General features: G+C 45.1%; 1 pseudogene; it reads right to left on the bottom strand.

The window, feature by feature from the left end:
- Positions 1-26,750, bottom strand: part of LOC144112418 (nose resistant to fluoxetine protein 6-like) — a 164,145-nt pseudogene that overhangs the window by 11,009 nt on the left and 126,386 nt on the right.

Here is a 26,750-nt window from a genome sequence, read left to right as displayed (position 1 = left end):
CTTTATCAAAAATGACTCTGAGAAATTTTGGAAGCATATGAAAGAAAAAAAGAAGCCAATTTCACAAATAAAAATTGATGACACCCCGATAGCTTCGGATGAAGACAAAACACAGCATTTTATTGAGTATTTTCAAAGCGTATTTTCAGTATCAAATGTTTGCATGACGAATTTTCTAGAAAGACCGGTATATCTGTTGTCGATTATATTTCTCATGCTGGAATTGTCAATATGCTAGTAAACCTGAAAGCAAAACTTCTTGTGGCCCTGAAGAAATCCCAAATGTCTTTCTCAAAATGATACCCTGTACTTATCGCCAGATTTCTTGTGCAAAATTTTTTCTGTGTCCCTCTTGAGGGGACAGCTGCCGGATGACTGGAAGGTGGCCCGCGTTGTTTCTATATTCAAAAAGGGGATCGCTGAGAATTACAAAATTGTCGCCCTATTTCTTTGACCTCACATTGCTGCAAACGCTTGGAGCACATTGTGGCCAACTGTATCAGGGAATTCCTGGCTGCAAACAATGTGCTCATGGAGTTCCAACATGGCTTCAGGAAGGGTTATTCCACTATAACACAGTTGGTATCAGTGATTCATTCTTTTGTTTTATTCCTTGACAATAATAGCCAAATGGATGTAATATTTTTAGACTTCACTAAAGCGTTCGATAAGGTTCCTCACGACAAATTAATAAATAAACTTAAAATTATTGGCATACCTGATATTTTTGTAAAGTGGATTATTGCGTACCTGACCAAACGGACTCAGTACGTCACAATAGGTGAGCATAGCTCGGCCACGCTTCTAGTCACGACAAGGGTACCGCAAGGTAGGGTTTTGGGCCCCTGCTCTTCTTACTGTACATTAATGACACCGTTAATGTCATATCTCCGGGTGTGCAAATTACGCTTTTTGCCGATGATTGTGCACAGTATAACGATATAACCTGTCCACATGACTAGACTTGAAAGAGACCTAAACAACATATTGAAGTGGTGCAGTGAATGGGGGATGCTTCTCAACGCTGAAAAATTGGTATATCTTCGTGTCACTCGTAAAAAAAAACACATGTTTTCGTATACATTACGCCCTTCTCAAATACGCGAAGTTATCAACTGCAAATATTTGGGTGTTACCTTGACAACAAAATTGCCGTGGAACACGCATATTAATAATATTTCTTCTTCCGCTTTCCGCAAACTGTGCTTTTTTGAGACACAAACTAAAAAACGCCCCTACAAATTTGAAATTACTCTGTGACTTTTCATTTGTTCGACGAAAGTTCGAGTATGCACGTATTTCATGGGATCCTCACACTAAATCAAATATCAGTCACCTTGAAAGAATTCAAAGACAGTTAGGTTTATATTTAATAAATTTGCATGGACTCACTCTCCCTCTAAAATTACGGCAGACAATTGTATACCTACCCTTGAATCACGTTGAAAGCAGTTGAGACTTGAATTCCTTTCCCTCCTTCTTAACAATAAACTTCAAATGAATAAATCACCTTATATAAAGCCTGCATTAACGCGCCACACAAGACATCATCATCCTGACTCACTCGCACCCTATTATGCTCGAACTGATACGTTTAAATTTTCCTTTTCTCCTCGGACAATATCGGACTGGAACCATGGTTTACTGGCTACAGTGTGACTAGTAATTGTATAAATGTGTATGTGTCTGTTCCTGTATTGTTCATTATTATTTGTATATATTCTAATGCACCTCCGCTTCGACCCAAAGGTCTGCAGTATGTAAAAAAAAATAAATAAATAAACCGCCAGTAATTTTATTTTTTTACCATTATTGGCTCTCCCTTCTCTCCACTTATAATTGACAACTTTCCCCCGTTTGCTGGTCGCCTTGCCCCGCAGTTTGCTTTCGTTCTCCCAGATTTTTTTTCGCTCTGTGTGTCTAGGCTTTTTTCCTTAGTGTGTCCCGCATAGAGAACGTATTAAAAAGCGGCTGGCTTTCTGCAGAATAGTTTGACATGCGTGAGGGTCTCACGACCCATTTTGTTGTTTTTTTTGGTGCGTTTGTAATTTTCTGCCCTTATATTCTCGGATGCCCTTCAGTTTGTTACTTTTATGTTTATTCTTCCTTCTACATTTGTATTCTTTGGTGTTTCTTTTGCTCTGCCACTTTGAACTAAACGTTCGGCAGACAGCCAAGGCAGAAAGCCAGGACGCCGGCGAGGAATCGGAAATTGCTTCAGCTGGAAGCGGAAATGACCAAGCCGCATCCTTTTGACTCCCAGCTCCGACACAGGGTGGCACCACCATCTCGAAAGCTTTAATGCTAACGCATTTAAACGGTGGGTTATCGCAGTGTCCGCTGCGCCAACTGGCTGCGACGCAATTCTGTCGCAGCCTTGTAGACGCTGCTCCTGTCTTGTTTGTTCAAGTTCCGGTGTTGTCTATCAATCTCTATATCGCTCCAACTAGCCCAAACCGCCATCCTCTCGCTGCCGCGTTTGGGGGATTTCCCAGTAAATGCACACACACGATTCCTCCTGTGTTGTGTTACGCAACAGCTCTCTTTCTGACTCATTTATCTGACAGTTGACCATTGTTCGACACCTCTTTTAATGCGAGAGCCAGCCACATGCACCGCCGTCCAGCTATCACCTATAACGGCACAAAGTTAAGAGACCAACAGAAGAAAATAGAATGAGAAAGAATTCAGGAAGAGGGAACAAAATTTAGCGTTTTTGTCTTGGATTATTATTCTTAATTCACCGTTCACTGTTTACCAAAAAAATTAGCGGAGCTAAGCCGGGTTGTGACACCAAAAAGGAAATGATCAAAATTGAATACTTCTTTTGTTTCAGTCACTGTGCAAAGAATAAGAAGCCTGAATTTTTTGACCCACAATTTTTGCTGAAAATTTTGCCTGCTTTTTATAACTTATCTGGTCCAAGCAAGAGCTCATTTTGCTGGCTTCTAGCCACAGAGCCTCGATACTGTCGTGTGAGGTTCTCTAAAGTTAAATTAGATGGCCCTGGTGCGTCTTTCTTGGGCCATTCCGGTGCTGCGCAGCAGAACTCCGCTAAGCGGCGTGAGCAGTCGGATGCCACCATGTCTATCCGTAGCGACGACTCAAGCAATGAAGTGACGTTGTTCAGTCCCCACAAAAGTTAGAGGTTGCGCGGCCGTATGTGTTCAAGTAAATGACACAAGCCAACATGTGGTAAAAGCAAAAACGTTTATTATTTATTAATGACGAAGATTAGGTAAAAACAGCTTGTTAAACAGACACAGCACGAAACTTCCAGCAAAAGCTCGGTACTTAATATGCCGAGGATATTAAAAATATTGCCACTCAATCGTGCTATAATTTTCCGCTTAATTCCTATTATTTTCTCTTCGGGAGAACTTTTCGACAATGGTACAATAAACTCTCAGCCCCTAAAGGGGAACTGAAAAAAAATAGCATGCCTGTAGTAGTATCAAAGACGGCACCGCATGCTGGTATGGCTCTCATTAAAGCACGCGCCTTTTCCAAGCGAAAAACGGTTCTCCTTGCGACAGTCTTTTGTCGTGTCATCTTCCGTGGTTCGTATGACCCAGTCTTCAGTGCCTTCAGTGCTGGTGTTGTCGTACAGCGCTTTGTTCGCCGTACAGCTCGCCTGCGCGGCATAAACGCCACGCATAAACACGCATAAACACGCATAAACACCAGCTTGTCCAGCCTGCCCACCGGTGCCTCGCAGGCGATGAACAGAAGAAGCTGAGGATGTAGCTCCAGACGAATACGGAGAAGCAATCCGACACCTGGTGGCAAGGGAACAGTAATCGAGTGTGGAAATTAGAGCTGACGCTTGTAATTATGATGCGAATTATTGCACGGCCATAAAGTTGACGCCTTCAACAAAACTTTAGGTTAGGCGAAATCGAGCTGTGCCTGCGTGCACGAAGCTTTCTCTTGTTCAACGTACTGGCCACCTTCTTCATTTTTAGTTCTTGCGAACGCGAAAAATTGTTACTAAGAACAGAGATAAGGCGATCGCTTTCACCTGTCTCCGACACGTAGCATAAATCACAACTCTTAGTGGGCGTAGCATGAAGTCCCCTTACTTCAAAGCAAAGACCGCGTTAAATAAGACAGTTGAGAAACGAAGAAAGGAAGACGTTAAATAGGAAGGGTGTACAAACCAAGGCCATCACGTTTCAGCTGGGCAAGCTTTCTCTATTTCATTCTGTTTAGAAGCAACTTCAACTGCATGTTATTTAAGCATTCTATGCAATGCATAAAGTGGCAGGTAAAATGAAGTCAGGCTGGTCGTCTAAAAAGACATAACAGTAATACGGGATGGTAAAGACAGACAAAAAGTGTTTACACAAAAAATATAAAGATGCTACCTTGAGAACTTTGGAGTTCCTCAAACGCAGGCGCTTTCTGCAAAGAGTTCACGCTGAAGGCGCATTCATTAGACACTTTTAGTTGGGGCGTACGCAGTAAGCTTGCGTACGCATCTCTTACTGCGTTGCGTACGCTATGAATAGTGTAAACACGACACTTTCAGTTGGCCGTGCCGTAGCGTCCCTCAGGCGACCGCGTAAACAGTAGCGCCATCTAGTCACAAGACGTCAAGCACATCAATGCTCGGTTGATGAAATTTTCATCCGTGATTTCTGATAACTAAAGAGAGTGCATTGCGAGCGTTTTTTTGTGCCAAGAAGAAAAACTATGTAAACCGAAGCAAATGTAAGAAATGACTGAAAGCTAGAAAACTGCTTTGCCAGTGGTTGTTGCTACGAGGAAAACACACCGCATTTAGTTAGGCCTAGGAGCTTGAAAATCGCCAAATTATCTGAAAACATGGGCTAGTTATAGCTTATACCCGTACGTGTGGTCAAGAGTAGCCGAAATAAAAGCGAACCGCTACCATTTGAGCGAGCTATTGCGTAAGAGAATCCAGCGGCGATGTGTATTTATTCCGAAGCGGGCGAGCTGGGCGCCGCCATCTTGTCAACGCAGCACGTAGCGCCCCACGTTGCGTACGCTACGCTTTGCTTTACAGCGGGCGGGCGTCCGCAACGCGCGGCTAGATACGTTGAGTTCTGCGCATGCGCATTTGTTACCCGCAGTGTCGTTGCGTACGCAAGCTCACTGTGTACGTCCAACTAAAAGTTCTATTCAGGCAAACTAAAGTGACAGTTCTTGCGGGTGGGGAAGGGAGGGACGCAGGCGTTTCCAAGAACAGCCCACATCGTGGGATCCCTTCCATCGGAGGTATGCTCTGATTTCTTGCAATCGTAAAACATTATCTCATTAAATTGGAAATGAGGATGTGGGTGTCTTCACCATGCCGGACGTGCACTAGAAAATCTAAGTCTGTCGTGAGCAGAAATCAAGTTTTCTTCTTTTACTTTTGACAGCGGGAAAAAAAAACGTTATAGAAGCCTCGCATTGTCTGCGATACATGACCGATGGCCAGGCCTATCAATGTGTCACATTTGAAAACGTGATATATCGTGCTTGAGAAAATGCAGCCATGGAGCTCTTAAATTTCAACACGGAGGCTTGGTATTTATATAATCCGGATTCCAATTCAACACAGCATTCACTATGTTGCGAGATGTACAAAATGTCTTGCTGATTATACCTGTTCGCACGTTTTAATCCTGACAAACGCATCGCAATTTTGATTGCTTGAAGTGGCGTCCTGCTTAGTTTTTTTCGGGAGTGCATGGGAAGGGGAAGCGCTGTGTATTGTGCTTGCGCTATGTGAGTGGCGATTTATAAAAAGGGTTTTCCTAGACGACGTTTGAAGCATTTCATCTCAGGGATCAGTTATTCACGTGCACACATCGACAAATAAAATCTATTTCGCGCCTTCGAAAACGTCGACCTTATCCAGTCTGATTTTTTTAGGCACAGAAATCACACCTCCAAATGGCGGCACAAAAACCGATTCGTCATCATGATTATCTCGGGTTATTTCTGCGGCAGAACACAGGCCTCTCTCATTCACCTCTAATTAGCCGGGCCTGTGCTAGCTGCGGCCACGATACCTCAGCAAACCTCCTGATCTCATCTCCTTATCTGAGCCTCTTCCGCTCTTGGGTGTTTGAAACATAGTCGGAGACGAGGCGCATTAAAAGCCGAATTCTCAAAGCAATAAGAAATTAAGAACCGTCTACACCGGCCTGTGCTCTTCACTGCTGCATTCGCCACTGAACACGTTGTCTTTCCAATTATAAGTGTCATCCTAAGTATTGGCATCATGTGGCCACCGCGGTGGCTCAGTGGTTATTGCATTCGGCTGCTGTCCCGAAATATGCGGGTTCGATACCGGCGGTAGCGGTCGAATTCCGATGGAGGCGATATTCTAGAGGCCAGTGTACTGTGCGATGTCAGTGCAATTTAAAGAACCCCAGGTGGTCGAAATTTCAGGAGCCCTTCACTACGGCGTCCCTCATAGCCGGAGTTGCTTTGGGACGTTAAACCATCAAAAACCATAAACCTATTGGTATCATGCCTCGCTGCTCAAAATGGCCCTCTTATTCCCCACGCTGCAAATACTTCCGTGAGTGTAAACATCTTCCCGCCAATATTTACCGTCTTGTCCCCGCACCGCCATGACTCCATCTCTATGAAAATATTTACTTGCGTCTTAGCGAAATGTATGCTTGCATTTATATCTTAGCTGAGCCCTCCCCGCTCATTCTTCATGCCACACTCTGCCGCAAGCTTTAAAGTCTCTATTTTCATTTTTTTTCTGTTCTTTTCTCTTTTTTGTTTTCATTTTTTTTAGTTTGAATTCTGCTCCGCACCTCTTGCTATCATTTCTAAGTGGCCCTTAGCTCCCGCACTGCCCCCCTCCCCTTTTTTTGTCTGCTTTCTCCTTGTTTTATTTTTATTTCATTTATTCTGCAATTCTTTGACACAAAACAAATATTTCTATGCCTTTTCTTCCTCTCTTAGTTTGTGTCGTTGTCTCTCTCTCTCCCTATTTTCACTCCCCAGTATTTAATTTTCCAGTGATATTCGATTTTTTATCGCATCTTTTTCTTTAGGTCAACCACTCTAATCCTCTTTACCGTACAGCCTGTCTCAGCCCCCATGCCCTGGACGACAAGTACTGTTTTCAAGTTCGCGTTACCTCTCACAGCTCTTCTCACATTACACCCTCCTCTCCCTCACCGTCTGCTTCTTCCTCGGAGCGAAGGCTTTTAACACCTGCTAATGGTGAACGCATTGCCCAGACGATGACAAGTTCTCTTGTCGAAACTTTGGCTAAGGAGTCTGAGGCTCCACCTCAACCCATGTTCACTTTGTTTTCTGGGGACAAGAATCTCACCTTACTGCCTCTGTCTATCGTGGACCCTCCTGGGTTGCGAGCTCTGTCCTCTGTGATGTGTAAACGGCTGAAAAAGTGCTTGCGATCCCCGCAATATCTTTTTGTATACGTAAGACAAGACTTCCTTTAACAAAAGTTGTCGTTGCAAGGTCCCCAGTTGATGAAACAGCACAAAAACGCTTCTGGCAGTTACTAGGCGCTTCATATTTATCGTACTTAGAAGAAATGTTTTGTTACAAAATAATGGTGTCCTTAGTCCACGCTAGGTTTGCAAAAGATGTGAAGCCCAACCCATTACGCATCATTAGTCAATGGCGGTGTGTTTGTCTTGTTAAAATTTTCCTGTTTTTTTTTTTTCTGGCACTGATAGCTCAATGTTCTTTGAGTGGTGCCGGTTGATTTCGCTACTGTCTGGGTTGAAGTGACTTTACGCAAGCTTATTTTATCGAGAGGCTTTCTTTTTGTTACAAAAAAAAGCCTCTCGATAAAATAAGCTTGCGTAAAGCTTTCTTTTTGTTAAACAATTTGGCTCTTTCGACGAGCTGCATCCACTGCAGAGGTTTCTTTGCCTGCAAGCTTCTCGAAAGCTCATGTACTTTGGCGCGATGTAGCCAAAATTATTTGGGCCGCAGCGCCGAGGGTAACCGCAATTTCTAAATTCTAAAAACTTATATTTATATTATTTACTGTTGGCTATACGCCTCTCAATAATTAAGGAGCCCAACAGAAATTGTTAACTACTAAATATTAGTCAAAAATTCTGATAGCACATTTTAGCTGGGTTCTGATGTACTACACCGCTGACAATTCTATGCCGAGAAAGCGCTCTTGCAACTCAAAAAGACTGTTTTTAAAAGTTTTGTAATGTCCTAGGTGTGTAAGAGGTGGTTGCGGCTTAGCAGAACCTAGGTCGCTTTGCAACGTCTAACAAAGGTTCAGGCCAAGCGTTCGGGCTGCGAGCGAGCTGCACACCTCCGGATGGTCTTCTTCTTTCGCACAAACAGTTAACTACAGTGAACGAGCGTGGCGGCTACGCTACATGTGAAACACCCTGTAAAAGCGCCATGGGTTGATTAGGTCAACAGCGGAACGTCGCTATTTATTATTTTATCACATGCCCTTGCCATCGAGATCACAAGTCCTATACGATGAGTCCTCACTACGCAGCGCTTTATATAACATAATGTAAGCGACTAGCAATTGACTGACCCCATCTATCAAGATCTTGCCTCGTTTTTATGCACAAAATGGAAATGTTGCCGACAATTTTCCGCGTTGCTTTTATATCATACATGCCATCTTCGTGATGTGACGGCGCGGAAGCACTCGCAGTTCAGGGCTTATTCGAAGGCAATCTTTCTTCGTGTGCGAATTGTGATCTAACTGCGTAGCCTGGAGGGGGTAGTGGCTGCGCAGACTTTACGATACAAGGCCAGGGGGTGTCAGAGTGTTTGATAGCTGCGTGCGCGGGAGACGCCGCCGGCACGGACGAAACGATCTCGTAGAACGACACCCATGTAGCTCTCACTGCAAAACATCGCACTCAGGAATGGAAAGCAATAAAAAAGAACGCGGCTGTCACATACCGTTCGCCTTTTTTGCCCAATATACCTCTGTTCGTTCCCGTTACGTAGAAATTTTTTGTACCACCATTGTGTAACAGCGCAGCACTGCACGTGGGTACTTCAGCACTGCCAACACCACGCCGACTCTGCTACCCGACACCCTATGACTGGTTACTGCGCCCGGCTTCCCGAACAATCTCATTAAGACTAGACCTTACCATGATGCTAATGCGAATGTAGCGGCCTAAACGTTACGCACATGGCTTTTCACCTAAAACTTTAGATATATTTTTTTTTAAATCCGGCTTCTTGAGTTAACAAAGCGCTTTTTTCGGCATAGTATTTTCAGCGGTGCAGTGCATCAGAATAGAGCTAAGACGTGCTAACAGGTTGGTTAACGAATACTGAATACTTAACTTTTTTACTATTACTGTTGGGGTCCTTAAGTATTGAGAGGCATGTAACACACTGCAAGTAATATCCATATCAGTTTTTTAGAAGTTCTAAAACGCGGTTACTTTCGGCGTTGTGGCTCAAGAAATTTTGGTGACATTGCACCAAAATACATGCTCTTTCGAGTAGCTTTCAGGCAAATCCACCTCTCCAGTGCATGCAACTCATCGAAATCGCCAAAATTTAGAGCGCCACTGCGCCGAAGGTAACCGCGTTTTCGAAATTCTAGAAACTTATGTGGATATTACTTACAATGGGCTACACGCCTGGTAATAATTAAGGAGCCTAACAGTAATAGTTAAAATGTCAACTATTCAATATTAGTTTACTAGCTTGCTATTTAGCGCGTCTTATCTGTATTGTGATGTACTACATCGCTGAAAATGATGCACCGAAAAAAGCGCTCGTCTAACTCAAAAAGCCTATTTTTAAAAATCGTTTAAAGAATTGGGCGAAACAACTGGTATACACGAGGCTCCTACCCAGACTTACTAAACGCTCCGACTCGCATCAGTATTTCACTCCCTTAAGCTGTGGCTGAGAGTCTCATTACAACTAGTGTAAACGTCCTGGCACTGTCTTTTTCGTTTTCGTATAGTCTTTGATTTTCACAGTAAATTTAAACCGGTTTCCTTCTGTACCCTTGCCTACCGCCTTGTCTGTGCCTAAGTCTATAGTACCATTTATGATCCTTCTTTAACTTACATAATCATTGGCTAAATGAAGGCTTCCCAATTCCACCGAATGCGGAAAATTGCAGGAGCCTCGTGCAAACCTGGAAAGAAATTGGAAGCTCGTAATTACATTCCGGAGTCTCTTTTCTGCGCCGATGTTAAGCTGCTGCGCTGTTCTGTGCGAAGCGCATTTGCTTTCCGCCAGACATGTTACAATATAAAGATGTTGCTCCCCCATGACGTCTGTCAGCAATAAATGTAGTTATTTTTACAACCAAGACTTCCGAGGAAGTCTTCCTAAAAACCGAAATACTTTTGCTTTGGCGTTCTCGCCATGTTTTTATCCCTCCTCTTCCAACACGGCATGGACTTACGGTACTAGGAGAGGCAGTAAAAGGTGTCGGAATTCCCTTTTCTTTGCTTCGAGTGATTTCTGCCAGAAGGTAGGGTGCAAGATTTGAAGAATGTGGCTGAAGGTGTTCGATATGGGTGGTCTTACGTTGTGGCAATTCCATACAGGGTACGTATTTTATGGGTAGTCTCCGCAACGGGGGTAGGAAGGGCATCCCGGCATCCCTTGCATACCGGGTGTTTCACCTAAGATGTGCAATTTTTCAAAAATAGGCTCTTTGGGTTAGAAGAGCGATTTTTCGGCGTGGTATTGCCAGCGGTGTAGCGCATCAGAATACAGGTAAGACATGTTAACTAGCAGGCTGGTTAGCTAATAATGAATAATGAACTTATAGCTCTTACTGCTACCCTATTTATTGAGAGGTGTGTAGCCCACCGTAAGCAATACCGATAGAATATCTTAGAATTTCAAAGCAGCACTTACCGCCGGCACTGTGCCCAAAAAAGTTTCTCTATTTTTGACGAGTTACGTGCAATGGAGAGGTTTCTTTGCCTGCAATGTTTTCAAAAGCACATACATTTTGGTGCGGTGAGGGCCAATTGCGAAAACCGGCTACACTTAGCGCTGTGGCTTAATAAAATCTGGCTCTTTGGCGAGCTATTCGAAACGCAGTTGTGCACCACGGAGAGCAATGCCTTCAAGTACACGTCAATCCATGGGGTACGTGTCATGGAATTTCGTACGGTGGTAGGTGTTGCCGTGCGCGCGCCGCTGCCTAACTGTTCTTTAATGGTGCGCTCGACAGACAGAATTTGTTGAGTCACAGCGCCGAGAGTAATCGCGTTTTTGAAATTCTAAAAACTGCTATAGCTATTACTTAATTCCAGGTACACATATCTCATACAACCAATCGCTTAACTGTAGCAGTCAAAAGGAAACTATCTTTATTTAGTAAACCAGCCTAACACGAGCTTAACGATTCCCATGATTCACGCGTTTTTTCTTTCGCAACTTGTTTTGGTTTGGTGCAGTACATATCTTTGCCCCTCAGAAAGTCTATTTTGAAAAATCGAGCAGGGGCATCACTGAGCATCCTGCATAGGTTTCATGGTCAGAATAATAGAGCGATGGTATATCAACCCCTCTTCTTTTATATCCTCTTCGCCCTTTTGATTCGCTGTAGCTACGTCACGCCACTTCCACTGCCGCGAGGTGCCGGTGGGAGCTGCGGACAAGAATGCTTGAACGTGCAACAACTTCTGAGTTGTACTTCGCTGCGTGTCTCCCAAACGCATTCACACTTTTAACTCGTCAGGGTGCAAGGATTAGTTGCGGCTACCTCTGCAACCACCACTTTATAAAACAATGTTGTCCTGGTGAGCACCACAGGGGACGAACTACAGGAAACGGTTGATTGCATGATACTGCTAACACTATGGTTTTAAAATTAGAAATGTAGATATGACTTTCAGTAAAAAAGGCGTGTTTCAATCAATGAATCAAGAGGCATAAAAACCACGGTTATTATGAACAGTCGGACAAAACAAGAACAATATGCGACAGCTAATAAGGTGCGCGAAGTAGCAAACGAGTACATGCATCTAGGCCAAGTTATGATGGCTGGTCCAGTTCGGGAGAAATAAATTAGCCGGCGAGCAAGAATCGTGTACTGCAGATAAGGCTTTTACAAGCAAATGATGAAAACCTGATTACCAATTTCTCTGGAAAAGAAAGAACGCAAGAGATGTATCTTCTCAATTGTTCAAACATGTGGCCGAAACAATGAGGCTGGTTAGTTAGGTGCAGCTATTTATGTCGCTTCTGCGCACGTTAGGAAGTGGAAGCTGTGGGAGTTTTGTAATCGCTACCTCCACAAGGGATTTTCTCCGGGGCTACTGGCACTGCAACTCCATCCTGGAGGAAGACGAAAAGTCTGAGAGAGTTTCTCACCTCGAGCACCTGGCGATATCCGAGAGACATGTTCCTGTAATTTTTAAACCCCAGTTCTTGATCCCCTTTCTACGCGTACTTCCACGACGTTGATAATTGCCATTAAATGCTTTTTTGCTTTTCCTTGTTTTATTTTTCATATTTCTGTGGCGTTGTACAAGGCACTCATCACTTACCGGCGCACGGTAAGTCCAGATTGAATATTTCGATATTTGGTCGTCTTACTCATTCTTTATCACAAAAAAAGAGTGTCTTCAAACGAGCTGCTTCAAACAACTATATGGTCTGGACAAAAAAAAACGAATCTGGACAACGGGATCGCGTGCGACGTCCCATAATTGCATCGAATTCTGTAGATCAAAGAATGTGGCTCAAGGCTAATAGCAAGCTTATACTTACAGCGCTGGGAATGTAAAAAAAAATAATGCAGTTTTACAAACAAACAGGGAATAGTGAAACATAAAATGGTTGGCTTAAATTTTGGGGGTTTAACGTCCCAAAGCGACTCAGGCTATGAGGGACGCCGTAGGGATGGGCTCCGATAATTTAGACCACCTGAGGTTCTTTAACGTGCACTGACATTGCGCAGTATACGGGACCTCTAGAAAATTTCACCTCCGTCGAAATTCGGCCGCCGCGGCCTAGATCGCATCCGCGGCTTCCGGGCCTGCTGCCGAGTTCTATAATTATTGAGCCACTGCGGCGGTAAGAAAATCAAAATCACATTGTACTTTGTGTTCATGGTGCATCCCCGAACACAGAGTCATTCTACTGTCCCTGCCTTGCACTTTATACGTCGATTTAGCATCTCAAGAATTATCAGGATTATTTCAGAACCACTCACCAGCGTATAATGAGGATAGAAGATGCGTTCTCTGACATGACTCCGTGTCAGGATGAAGAAGGGATAGTGGATGAGGTACACCCCAAAGGAAAGCCGGGCCAGTGGTGCGAACGCGTTCCAAAAAAGGAACTGGCTCAAAAATCCTGCGAGGAAGTTATCAAGAAAATTAAAGTAGTGAACGCAGGATGCAATGAACAAGCACTAGAATATTGGTCTTTCGCAGTAAAAGGTACTAAGTTCGACGTAAATGTTTGTTCTGTAAAAAAATCAGGAGGTTTTGTTTCATATTGCCTGGAATTCAAGTGAAATCTGCAGCAGGAGTGACCGAATCGGAGACGGAATGCACAGAACTGATCGCAAGTCATAACGCTTTGCAGATTGGAGGCGCTAAGCGTATAGCACGCCGGCCTTCCACAATAGGCGAAGTGAGGCGCGAGATACGTTGAGGATACGCCTAATTAATTGCTGGCGCCTGCTGCCGCTTCCACTTAGCGCCATACAAAAGTTAGACACGGTATACGTATACGTATAGCATATTGAATTTGCCAGAAGGTGCGAGCTGTGCGTTGGAAGCATACACGTCCAGGAACTGCACCTGAGCTGCAGTTCACGAAAATACGAGAATTGTATCCCTAATTCGACTACAGGAAAGACAGGAGATAACTTATCCTTTCAGGTTCAAAGCTGGCCTGCTATGGCAGCACTTAAGGCGGCACAGACAGAAACACCATGAAAGGGAAAGCTGTGTACAATACAGGACCTGAAATTCTACCATTAATCTTGCCGAATGGATCACACTTTCGGCAAGACGCTGGTGGTATTCTCCACGTAGTAACGACCGAAGAGATACAAACTGTGAACTGAGTTTCTGCAGGTGCGGGTTAAACCTTTCCTGCGAAAACCAAAGCTTCCAGCTCTATCACAGCAGCCGTACACGTACTTCGGCTAGACAGCGATTCTACAGCATATTCAATGTACTAGGCAAAAACCATGTGGTCTGGGCAGCGCAGATATCAAACGGTACGCTTTCTTTGGAAAATCTTGAGCACAGACAAGTTGCTGAGGTCATAGTTCGAATAGCTATCGTACACGAACGTATAATCACAATTTCTAGCTCAAAGTGCTAAAGTAATTTTTACTGCTGAAAGCGCGCAAGTTGTGCGACTGTATGCGTACTATAATGAAGACATATATTGCTTCCTGTTTACAGTGAATAACATATATCAAGATTTCATGTCGTATATCAAGATTCCATGTCGTCTAGAAGACCTGAACGTGACGGACTCAGTAGCAGTAATCCCTTCTGAACTAGTGTCAAAAGCTGAGCCGAACGGTGCACAAGAATCATCGGGAGCGCTGCACTGTATCTTTGCACAGATAAGCATGTAGAAACATCGAATCCGTTACAAATTCGTCTGTGTGGTTTTTCCTAACCTCGATGTAATGTACACCGAAGCTTTCTCTTCCTGCGCGGCCTAACAACTAGCTTCCCGAAATCCTTAGTAGAATTCCACATTTTCTAGAATGAACGCAATTTCAATATTAAAAAAGATAGAATGGAAATATCTCCAATTTTCTGGACTCTGTTACAGTGCACATGTGCAGTCTGCGTCACACTTGTGTAGAGCGCTCGAGCAATTTTCACTACGCAGTCAAAAGTGAAATGAACAAGCAGTCCTTGATTTGGTGGAATATTCCTAGCACCCACCTTACTTGCAGGTCTATGTGGCTCTACTTGCGCACAAGCATTGTGTCTATAGGCTACACGCTGCGACGAGGTTTCGGCTTTAATGCAAGGGAGGGCACCGCTCTAGCGCTTGATCTGCACATGAGTGACGCAGACTCTACATAGTTCTATTTCACGACCGACAGTTTTCTAACAAATCTTCAGCTTTCATTTTTTTTATAGAGACGGTTATGTTTACCTTCTACATCAAGTGCCCGCGTGAAGTAGCCTGACCTTCGCCTGATGGAAAAATGAAATCATGTGATATAGAAATCGATGAATGAGGCTTCTACAGCGCTTGGACACGTCCAAAGCTGGAGGTCTTGATGGCATTTCTGGCGTTCTTCTGAAAATATGCGTCAACTCAGCGGCGCCTTGTTTATGTATATTATGTGAGAAATCCACTGGTCGTCTTCCCGATGAGTGGAAAGTGAGATGTGTCGTTCCAATTTATAAGTTTGGGCCACGGGAGTTAGTACCGAAGTACAGACCCTTCTCGCTCACGAGTATTGCCTGTAAAACATTGGAACATATCTCGTACACAAGCATCATGTCCAATCTTATTAAGCAAATAGAGCACTAAATCCTATTCAACAGGGTTTTCGTCATGGCGTTTCCTGTCTAACTAAGCTAGCAGAGTTTGTCCATGATATATGTGAAGTACTAGACAAGGGTAGCAGCATAGACTGTATATTCACACACTTTACAAAAGCTTTTGATATCGTTAACTAAGCTTTATTGAGTCACAGATTGCATAATCTGAAAATTAATACCAAAGTAAGAGTTTGGGTTAAGCAATATGTATATGTCTGAACACAGTACGCCACAGTAAATGGTGTTTCACTGGACATATCTGAAGTAAACTCGTGTGTTTCACAGGGTTCATGGCTGGCACCCTTTTATTTCTTATTTATATTAATAATGCATCAGCAAGCGTTACTTCATGTTTGCGGTTATTTGCCGATGATTGTACTGCATACAGCCAAGTAAAACATGTGCGTGTGGCTTCTGAGCAACAAGCTGATCTAAATAAGATATAACAGTGGTGTGAAGAATGGAAAATGAATTTGAACTTGCAGAAAACCGGTTACTTATGTTTTTCCTCAAAAAAAAGAAAATTTCGCGAAACAGCTGTATTATAAATGGGCACACATTAGAATTCCTTCAAGAATACAAATACTTCGGAGTAATTTTAACAACCAAAATATGCTGCCATCATTATGTTGATTACACAACCGCAAAAGCTTGCAAACAGCTGGGCTTCTTACGACGAAATACAAGACCATTTTTACTTCAAACCAAGGACCTCTTTTATAAAACTTACATTAGATCGATTCTTGAATATGGATGTACTTTATGGAACCCACGGACAAATTTAGATAGAAACAAGCTGGAAAGAGTCCAAAACTTAGCGGTCCGTTATGTTTCTGGCAGGTATGAGCGAGAAATCAGTATAACGAATGTGAAACAGGCACTGAAATGGAAACCGCTAGAAACACGACGTAAATAATTTAGATTGAAACTGCTCCATATTAATTTTCACAATCAAATTGGTATTCAACGCCAAAAATATGTTTTGTCAACATTTTATGGGTCTGAGCGTGTCGACCACGATCGGAAAGTTAGAGATTACAAATGCAAAACTGAGCTGTTTAAAAATTCATTCTTTCTGAAGACTGCGCTCGACTGGAATGGTGTCTCATCACTTGCAATTATTATTATAGATAATGAAACCTTTGCTGCAAATTTGTTATGATCCTTGCTTTAATTGTTGCCCATGGACATCGCATTCTATTTTCATGTACTTCTTACTCTTTATCCCCCTTTTTACCTCCTCGGCCGGTGATGCAAGTGAAGGTGAACCAGACGAGTAATACGGTCCAGAGTATGCGGTCGATGAAGGTGAAGAACATCCGCTTGGCTACGGGGATAATCTCGTCAGTGCGGTACCACTCGATCTTCATGAATATGCAGTACAGACCCAAAACAGGGAGACGCCCCACAGCGACGTCTGCACAGTGTGCACAAAAAGGAGCAGAGAGAGGGAGATCTGCTGTGATTTTGTTCTCTTCCGCGAATACTTGAAACGTTGTGAATAAACTGCACTTTAAAACTTTGACTTTACGCGCTTCAGAGACCTGATTTTTTTGCATAGATCCCGCGGACATATCTGCTGGTGCGGGATGTATGCGCTGTAGTCGATATACTGTGTTTTCAAGAGACGCGGACTCGGTTGCGGTGCGACGCACTTTCTTTGTGGGAGCAAAAAGCCAAGTGAGCGTCATCTCGGGACAGCTGCAATTCTACACGTACACAGGGAGACAGAGAGGTAGGAGCGCTACTTCCAACGAATTCAATGAGTGAAACTTACGCGCACTTCATAAACGTCCCGCAAGATACTAACCTAAGAAGTACTTGCAACTGGGCTAGTTGGTGCATATTCGTGAAAGACATAAGAGCGCAAACTGGCAACACGGACGAGGCAGGGAACAGGACGAGCGCTACACTTTCAACAGGGTTTATTCAGGGAAGAGCGTATATATAGCCTCTGACCTTATCCATGCTCTTAATCTCAATTTGACAAACATCTACTTTTCACAGATATGCCTCAAGAAACATCATTTCACTGTGCCTGATTATAACCGAGGTATCACTGATGCAATTGTCACCTCGTTTCTTGATATAAAAGGCTTCCACGAGCTCACGTTCGGTCTTATCTCGGCTTTTCGGTAGCACTTTGCATTCAGGCAGTCGGGGCTTGCAGACTATACGTTTCTCTTTCGAGCATGCTTGGCAGTGGTCTGGAAGATGGGCTCCTTTCTTATTCAAAGGATTCTTGTGTTCAGGCAGGCGCTCATTAAGACACCGGCCGGTCTGTCCAACGTACACCTTCCCGCATGTAAGCGGAAACTCGTGCGCCACTCCTTTCTTGCAGCCAACAAGTGGCGTTCGGTGTCTGATGGCGCACTCTTGCATTTCCTTTCTCCCAATACGAGAGCACATTCCGGCTAGTTTTTGCGGCGCTGAAAATACCGCGTTGACGCCGTACTTATTGGCCACCTTCTTGAGATTATGAGAGGTGTGGTGTACGTAGGGTACAACTTCCGGCCTTTCCAGCCTTTTTTCTTGAGGTCTGTTGTTTTCATTGCTGCCCTTCAGCTTTTTCAGCAAGGTCTGCGTCACGGAGAGAAACAGGGGAGCCGGGAAGCCTGCATTCTGCAACCTGGACACCTGAGATGCAAAGCTGGCGTGCATGGCATGGTGGCAGGACTTCTTTAGTGCTGACGCTATGCACTGGGAAGCGATAGCCCTCATAGCGGTCTTATACCCCTGTCACACGGGCACTCTAAAGGCACTTTGAACTAATGCTCCGTTAAGCTCCCAAAGGAGCACTGCTTCAAGGGAGTTCGTCCGTGCTACACGGTCGCGGAACGACCTTCGCAATAAGTTTTTAGCGCCCTCATCGGCGAAAAGCGTTATTAAAATTGCAATCCTCACTGCACATGTAAATACAGAAATGTCATTTTTTTATTAAATTAGTTTTATAAACGTATTATGTTAAAGCAACGCAATTTTAATTGCAATAATGACATGATTTTCCAAGTACAGAGCATAACATCACAGTGCTGGCCACACTGAGCCGTGGCTACCGTGGCGCTCGTATATCTGGAACGAGAGTATGGCGTGGTGAGACTGCCACAAAACAAATGATCTTATATTTTAAAACACCACTAATCTCATGAAGTGAATTTATAAAATGAAAATTGAACGTTTCTTTTCTCAATTTAATTATGCTGTTAACTTGCTGGGAGAGAGAGTACTCCCTTGAAGCCTCAAAGGACGAACTTGAGCTGCCTTGTTTCGAAGCTCCTTTGAGCTAGGTGTCCTTTGGCAGCGCGCGTTCGTCCTTAGAGTAATGGAGCATTAGTTCAAAGTACCTTTACAGTGTCCGTGTGACAGGGGTATTAGGATGGTTTGAATGAAATGGCAACAAACCTTTCTTGGCGCGTGGACAGTATCGCCAGCAAACATGTGAAGGGTGAAAGGTTAGGGTGAGGTCTAAAAACTGTAATTGGTTTTTACTGCTAGGCAGTTCGTGAGTGATGGTGAAGCCCATGCTGTTTCGACCAAACGTACCTAAAACATCAGCTACTGGTTCGTCAAAACTAAAATCGCTATCTGCCAACAAGACCGGGTAATCGTCTACATATCTAAAAACGTGGACTATACAATCCGTGTCAAGTGCTTCACTCAAGGAGCGGTTAATTTCAGATAAAAATATATTACAAAGTACCGGGGCGACACACGAGCCAATGCAAATGCCCTTTTTTTGTAGATACGTTTGGTCATTGAAATCAATAAAAGTGGCCTTCAGATAAAACTGAAGTAATGACATGAAGTTGTCCACATTCAAACCAGAAGCGTTGTGAAAAGCCGTGGCTCAATTCCTATCAATGCAATCACGCACTGCAGAAAGGAGATGCCGATGCGAAACCGAGTAGAAAAGATCTACATCAATAGAAAAACCAGACTTAATATTCCTATTAGTCTGAAGGAAGGCTATCACATCATCAGAGTTCTTAGCTCCAAAGGGGTCTTCTATTTCCAGAGTCTTCAGGTCCTTGAGCAAAAATTGACTGATTTGCCGTTGCCAAATATCCTTTTCGCTTACTATTGTCCGGAAAGGTATTTCCGGCTTGTGAGTTCTCGCCGAGAAAAAGGCCGAAAGGCAGTTCTTTTCACACTTCCTGATGGCACTAGCTAGTTTCTTGATATAAGAGCGGACGTGAGCTCGTGGAAGCCTTTTATATCAAGAAACGAGGTGACAATTGTATCAGTGATACCTCGGTTATTATCCGGCACAGTGAAATGATGTTTCTTGAGGCATATCTGTGAAAGGTACATGTTTTTCAAATTGAGATTAAGAGCATGGATAAGGTCAGAGGCTATATATACGCTCTTCCCTGAATAAACCCTATTGAAAGTGTAGCGCTCGTCCTGTTCTGTGAGAAACAATTATTGTTGATAATGAGACGGAGCACGAACTGCCGCAGTTATGCCTTCCCTTTGCTGTTTTTTCAGTTTCACTGATTTCCTGCCTTAGTTGATCAAGCCATGAAGTGACAGAGTGTACATTAAGTTTTTGAATGATGCCTGCGTTGGGCTGCTCGAACAAGAACAACGCGCAAAATGCTGGGACCAACGCTTTAAGTTGTGCGAAATGGGGTGGACACATGGAATCAAAGCCACTTTTCTTTCTCACTGGTTGCCCGGGAACACTTCACTTCATCAGCACCGAAGTGTCTCAAAATTGCTGCTGCTACTGAAACCCGTAAAGAAACAGAATAGCCTGCTTCGCGTAAGCATCTTCCTTGCTAAGGTAAACGTATCCCATGCAATGATCACATGAATTCTCGAAAGGGTTTTAAAATCAAAGGCTCACTAATCCACGCTTTACTTAAATTTAGTGAGGCGCGTGAGAGGCTTATTTGCGCGATGTTCATAGCTCCATGCAGCAAACGTGGTTTTCAGTCAAAAGTTGGTGTCAAGAAAGTTAATTACCCCGCGACACGTCAGTATGTGGATTAGTAACAAAAGACTGAGGTGATTCTGCAAGGCTGCTAAAATCATTCTGGCTTCGTGTTGAAGGCCATCTGATCAGTCAGTAAATAAAAGTAATCAACGAATCTAAAAATCGGAAAAAAACTTTGAACCTTCTTACAAGGGACTCGGAAAAGTCACCCTGTGTCTATGTCTAACTCTAGTGCTCCCGAAATTAGGTTTCTGCCCCATCTAGCCCGATCTACTACCGTACTATAAACAGCTGATAAAAGCTCACGTCGACTTTTGTCTCGTGGCAAGATTTGACATTCTGATGTTGAAAAGTGAAGGAAACCTTCTCTGCAACCCCGGTAGTGGTGGCCAGCACACGGTCCAGCACTATCTTCAGTCACGCAGTCATTCGCTGGCGCAGAACGAGGGTCCTCTTGTAGCCGCACAACAGCCGCACAAGATGAGCGCGGACTAGAACGCGGAGACGAAGAAATATGCGCACAGCGGGCAGCGACAAGGGAAGCGCAGAGAGGGTGGAACGCTGCCACAGCGCTCTTGTGATGAGCAGCGGAGCGCACGAGTAGGCGGGGTTGCAGTAGGATTGCGGAGAAGACCTGCCTTCCCACCACCGAGATCGGAGCGCTTAATGGAGAAAGTGGAGACGAATGCGCCCATATGCATCGGACTGTCGACGCGTGTGCGGGTGCTATGGGGTCGCAGAAAGTGAAAGAGGGCAGAAATCGTACGTATGCTGAACCTGCACAGTTCATAACGCACTAGAATTGTTTGACGGATGAAAGTTTCACTACAGCCTTTGCTAGCCAGTCACTTCGTAATCAGCTATCCTGCACAACAATGCAAAGGGCGGTCGCCGTTTCATTCAGCAGCGTGCGTACGTCGAGCCGGCCTGTCGCGTTGCTCGCTTCCAATTCAGACTACGGGTGCGTCCGGCCACCCCTGCCTTGTGGTATTTAAAAGAACCGGATTCGCGGCACCACAATCTGTTTCAATAAAATGACAATTCCGCAGCATAGTAGGCAGTTTGAAGTCATGCAAAGGGGCCGCCAGGCGCATTGCTTGGCATTGAGACAAAAGGACCCTACATAACATCTTGTTTTCGGGACTCATAACTTTCAAAATGGCGATAGAAATTTGAGTGATAGCGAGCAGTACTAATATTAATTATTTATTTTAATAATTTCATTATTCATTCATTCATTCTTTATTTATTGCATCCCCAAAAGTGCTACCGAGCTACTAGTAGCTAAAGCAAGAGTGATAAGGCGGTTTGTAGGAGTTAGTAAACGCGCAAAGTCGCACAAATGTTCGGCAGCGCAGCCAAGTCAATCAAAGAGCACAAAACTGGTGGCCATGAGAACATATTACGCAATACGGCATTCCATAAAAAATTAGTAGGGTTTTAATGAAGCTAAACCACGTAGACGTACGAAAGCATGTGTTTAGCCTGGTTGGCTCATGGTTTGGTTGGTTGGATGTCGGAAGGCCTGGCGACTATATTAGACTCAGGTTAAGCTCTGATTGAGGTTAAGCTGATCTGATCCTTTCGCGCCACAGATGGGAGATGAAGAATAAGAACGATGTGCAGTGCGCAGCGCGAGGGAGTGTTCAAGTTTACCACGAGGTGTGATCGGCTAATACGATATCTTAGTGGCCTCGCGCAGTGGCCACCGAAGCTGATCTGTTCGCGCCGCCGGCCGCGGGTTTAAAACGCGCTTGTGGCAATATTTATTTTGTTTCTTCATGGGCTGTGGCTATGCTAGGTTTCGCCAAGGTCACCTTCAAGGTGCAGCTTCGCACAAACTCGGGGAGCCGGTTAGACCTTGTGAAATAGTCCTTTCGCACGAAAATAAAAAAGAAAACAGCATCGCCTCAAAGCCTTTGAGCGTTAATTGTCTGCTCTAGCGAAACGCCAGTGGTGTTGCCATCACTACGACTGTGGGCGCCTGAAGAAAGGCGTAAGAATTCAGGACATTAATCGCATGCATGGTAACCTGAGCTAACTACGAGTACTTTCTCATTTCGTATTCAGAAATCTGTGCCCACGTCTGCAGAGTCGCGTTACCACGGCTTCTTCTTCGCTTTGTGCTAGAACAGATAAACTATGCAATAAAAATACGAAAACAATAGCTGCTCGCAAGGACATACAGACTGGATATAATAACACTTTCACCTAGTGGTTTGCACGAAACAGCAGGGAATGTCAACTAGGCTAGTATTGAGTCTCCCTAACGTAGAGTTTTCTCGTTTCGTTGTTCTCGTTGCAACTGCCGTGTTCGCACTTCATTTGAAGCTCATGGTACACACCCTATTGCCACAAACATTTCCAGTGTCTGTTCGTTTTTCAAATCTGCCGCCACACTAGTTTATCGCTTTGTTTGCGACGCAAGGCGCGACTAGATTTGTCTCGATTGATCGCAGTCAGGCAGAGCTGATCTACGTTGTTCCGGAATGTTCTAGTAACTTTGCACGTTTTTTCTCGAAAGATCGCTATCAGCTTTAAATTGAGCACGGCCGACAGCGGCGCGCATTCTGTTCGACGACCGCCGAGCACGTTTTTTGCTACGCCGCAACCTAGTGATTCAGTCCATATTGGGTGCAAGTAGCCCAATAAACAGTTTTATTTTAGAAGACATTTTGTCCGTCCTCATCGCTGCTTCGACTGCCGTAACCACTACGTGACATCTGGTGGAGGTGCAGGGTAACGATCATCGTACCTCGCGCACGCCAAGCGAGAGCTCTACCATCTGAGTTACAGCCCCCGCTTCGTTCAAGCGAGGACTGTCTTCCTTCTGTGTGCAGAATGAGGTCCTTGTGAAGAACTTTGCAGCGAGCAAAACAGCTTACCTCCTTGTTGTACCTGCTTGTCTCCGCGAAGAAGTTCTACAGGCTTCACACGACGAGCCCACAGCTGGACATCTCGGGTTTACTCGCACCCTCCGACGCATTGAAGACAAGTATTACCGGCCCCGACTGTCTACCGATGTCGCACATTATGTGAAAACCTACCGAGATTGTCAGCGAAGAAAGAGCCCTCCCACACGACCAGCAGGATTTCTGAACCCCATTGAACCTCCCTCAAGGCCCTTTCAGCAGATCGGCATGGACTTGCTTGGCCCTTTTCCAACGTCAACGTCTGGAAATAAGTGGATCATCATAGCGACCGACTACTTGACCCGCTACGCCGAGGCGAAAGCCCTACCGAACGGAACAGCAGCAGAAGTCGCCAAATTTTTCGTGGAGTGCATTATTCTTCGACATGGCGCTCCCGATGTGCTCATCACGGACAGAGGAACAGCATTCACGGCGGAACTAACGCAAGCCATCCTGCGTTACAGCCAAACCAGGCACCGGAGGACAACTGCATACCATCCACAGACCAACGGACTGACCGAGCGCCTGAACAAAACCATCGCCGATATGCTCGCCATGTATGTCGATGCCGAACACAAAACCTGGGATGCCATCCTGCCTTACGTCGTCATCGCCTACAACACCGCTGTGCAGGAGACCACTCAGATGACGCCTTTTAGGCTCGTCCATGGCAGGGAAGCCACGACCACGCTAGACACCATGCTGCCCAACGTTATAGAAGAAGAGAACGTCGACGTTGCCGCCTACCTTCAACGCGCAGAAGAAGCTCGAAGGCTTGCCCGATTACGGATAAAAGATCAGCAGCGGTCCGATGCCAGACGCTGCAACCTACGAAGACGCAACGCGGAATACAAGCCACGAGACCAAGTCTGGGTTTGGACGCCCATTCGCCGCCGTGGATTGAGTGAAAAGCTTTTGCGCCGCTATTTCGGCCCGTACAAGGTTCTTTGTCGGCTAGGTGAACTGGATTATGAAGTCATCCCTGACGCAATGACTGCATCCCAGCGACGCCGCGTACGACCAGAAGTTGTCCATGTAGTCCGTCTGAAGCCGCATTATACGCGCTAAAGGACGCTGCATTTCCATTCTCTATTTTCGAAAGATCCGTTTTATCTCTTACTTGTCTCATTATTTGTTTTACTGCATCGGCTCGATGCTTCTTTGAGAGGGGAGTAATGCCACGAAAATTTGCAGTGTTTGTTCATGCTTCAAATCTGCCGCCACACTACTTTATCGCTTTGTTTGCGACGCAAGACGCGACTAGATTTATCTCGATTGATCGCAGCCAGGCAGAGCTGATTCTACGTTGTTCCGGAATGTTCTAGTAACTTTGCACGCTTTATCTTGAAAGTTCGCTATCAGCTTTAAATTGAGCACGGCCGACAGCGGCGGGCATTCTGTTCAACGACCACCGAGCACGCTTGTCGGTTCGCCGCTGCCGAGTGATTCCGTCCATTTTGGGTGCAAGTCAGCCCAATAAACAGTTTTCTTTTAGAAGACCATTTGTCCGTCTTCATCGCTGCTTCGACTGCCGTCACCACTACGTGACACTATAATAGATGGAAAGTGGTTTTCATGGCTATCTCGAGAGCACCTCGTCAAGGAGCGTAATCGTTGTTTAGAATGTGGTCTCCCGTTAGGCGCTGTTATGAACGGGATGCAGTCCAACCAAAGTTACAGATTAAGGCGCGGATTCCATCGACAGGGATGACCACGGTGGCGGCGACAGGAGTGGCAGTTTCGTTAGTATCAGGTGGCCTACGACCGCACAAAAAAAGGTGCCTCGCTGGGAAAGAGCCTGTGGAATTTTTCTCTCCTTTGGCTTCGTGGGAGTGACCTTGCCCTTTGACTGGTTCCCGAAGAAGGACGCCTGGGGAACCAACCGACGACGGACAGACGACGGGGGATTAAAGGACGGCACGTAAAAGTAATTAGCCCTGACCGCCAAGAGCCGGCGACACCGTAGAGAGGGCGCTGCAGTTGAGGCCCGCGGTGCCTCAAGGACCACAGGTGTTTTCGATGGACAGGTTGCCGCTTACAATACTGTTGCACCACAGGAGGAAAAAGCGGAGGACTTGCGATTTTTCCTCGCCCATTCCCACGGGTGACTCCACTTGCTTAGTGCTGTGCAACTTTTCGCATCTGGGAGAAACGTGCCTCGTGTTGGATTGGCCGCCGCTTGATAAAGGGGCGGAACCTAAGGGGATTTAAGAGCGTGCTGAGTGAGAACGAACGTTCTGGGCCCTGGCCACAAGGCTCATCCAGTCGCTCGACGCATGAACTCTTGAATTTTTGACTGTTTGCTCTTTCTTAAATATGTAAATAAGTTTCACCAAAGTGCCATTATACCAGCTTGTTTTTGTGTTCCCCAGCTTCAAGTTCCATCTTTCCTCAGTACGAAGGCTCGAACCCACTACCCACGGGAGCCCGGGTTCGAGTTAGCCTGTGCGCCACGACAACTGGTGGCAGCGGTGGGATGATGCTACCCTAGTCGTAACAACTGGTTGCCAGCGGTGGGATGATGCTACCCGAGTCGTAGCAGGGCGGCCCAAGCGGGTAACGGCAGCTGTTTTTAGGCGAACATGGGAACAACTACGGTGCTGCCTGGGCACTGAAGGTGGTCCATATATTCCTGCGTGCTGCCCGGTGCCCTTGCTCAGATCGAAGCGAGGGCCGCGCACGCTCAGACTCTATAGATATCCTCACATAAGCCAAAATCAATAAACCAACGCCACAGCGGATTACAGCCGTGAGGCGTTGCATCTTCAACCTCAAAACATTGACAAATTCACAGAATCTTCGGTAGGCTGAAGCTGCGGTTACATTTCTTACCACCTGAAATGAGAATAATCTTAAGTTACAGCGCTAGCTAATGGACTGTGCCAAAAAGAGTACTAGCATTCAAGAACCATATAAGTACGATCACTTACCTTTGAGATGTGAGCTTTTCGGTATTTCTGTACGAGAAGAAAAGTGATACAACCGAAGAAGAAGCAGACACCGTGATAGTAGGGGCGTGGGTAGAAGTATCTTATAGTGTCGAGCGCCGACCTGTGACGAAATAGCGAGCAAAAATTGAAAAAAAGCGGTTGATGATACGTTATTTGGTATCACACGGCGGTAACAAGAGTAACTGGACCAACATAATCTATTTCTGAGACAAGATGGGAGTATGATTGAGAGCCGTGGAAGAATATGCCGCAGCCCTTATGTGCTTCACAAGCAAAGGGCGTTGTTGCAAAAAAAAAAGGTATCAGTGATGACTTTAGTGGCACAGTAAAGAAGCGCACTGCTGGTTGGCATTTCAGTAGGCCTAGTGCTCATTATTTGCAGGCATTAGTCGGCTTGAGCATTTTGCGAAAATTGAGGCTATACTAACCTCCGCCTTAAAAGTGCGACACGATAGGGTCAATGGGTAAATGTCTATAT

The sequence above is a fragment of the Amblyomma americanum genome, unplaced genomic scaffold (genome assembly GCF_052857255.1).
Source record: "Amblyomma americanum isolate KBUSLIRL-KWMA unplaced genomic scaffold, ASM5285725v1 scaffold_96, whole genome shotgun sequence".
Lineage (NCBI taxonomy): Eukaryota > Metazoa > Arthropoda > Arachnida > Ixodida > Ixodidae > Amblyomma > Amblyomma americanum.
Note: the sequence above shows the minus strand (reverse complement) of the source record. Positions and strands in the feature narration are given on the sequence as shown.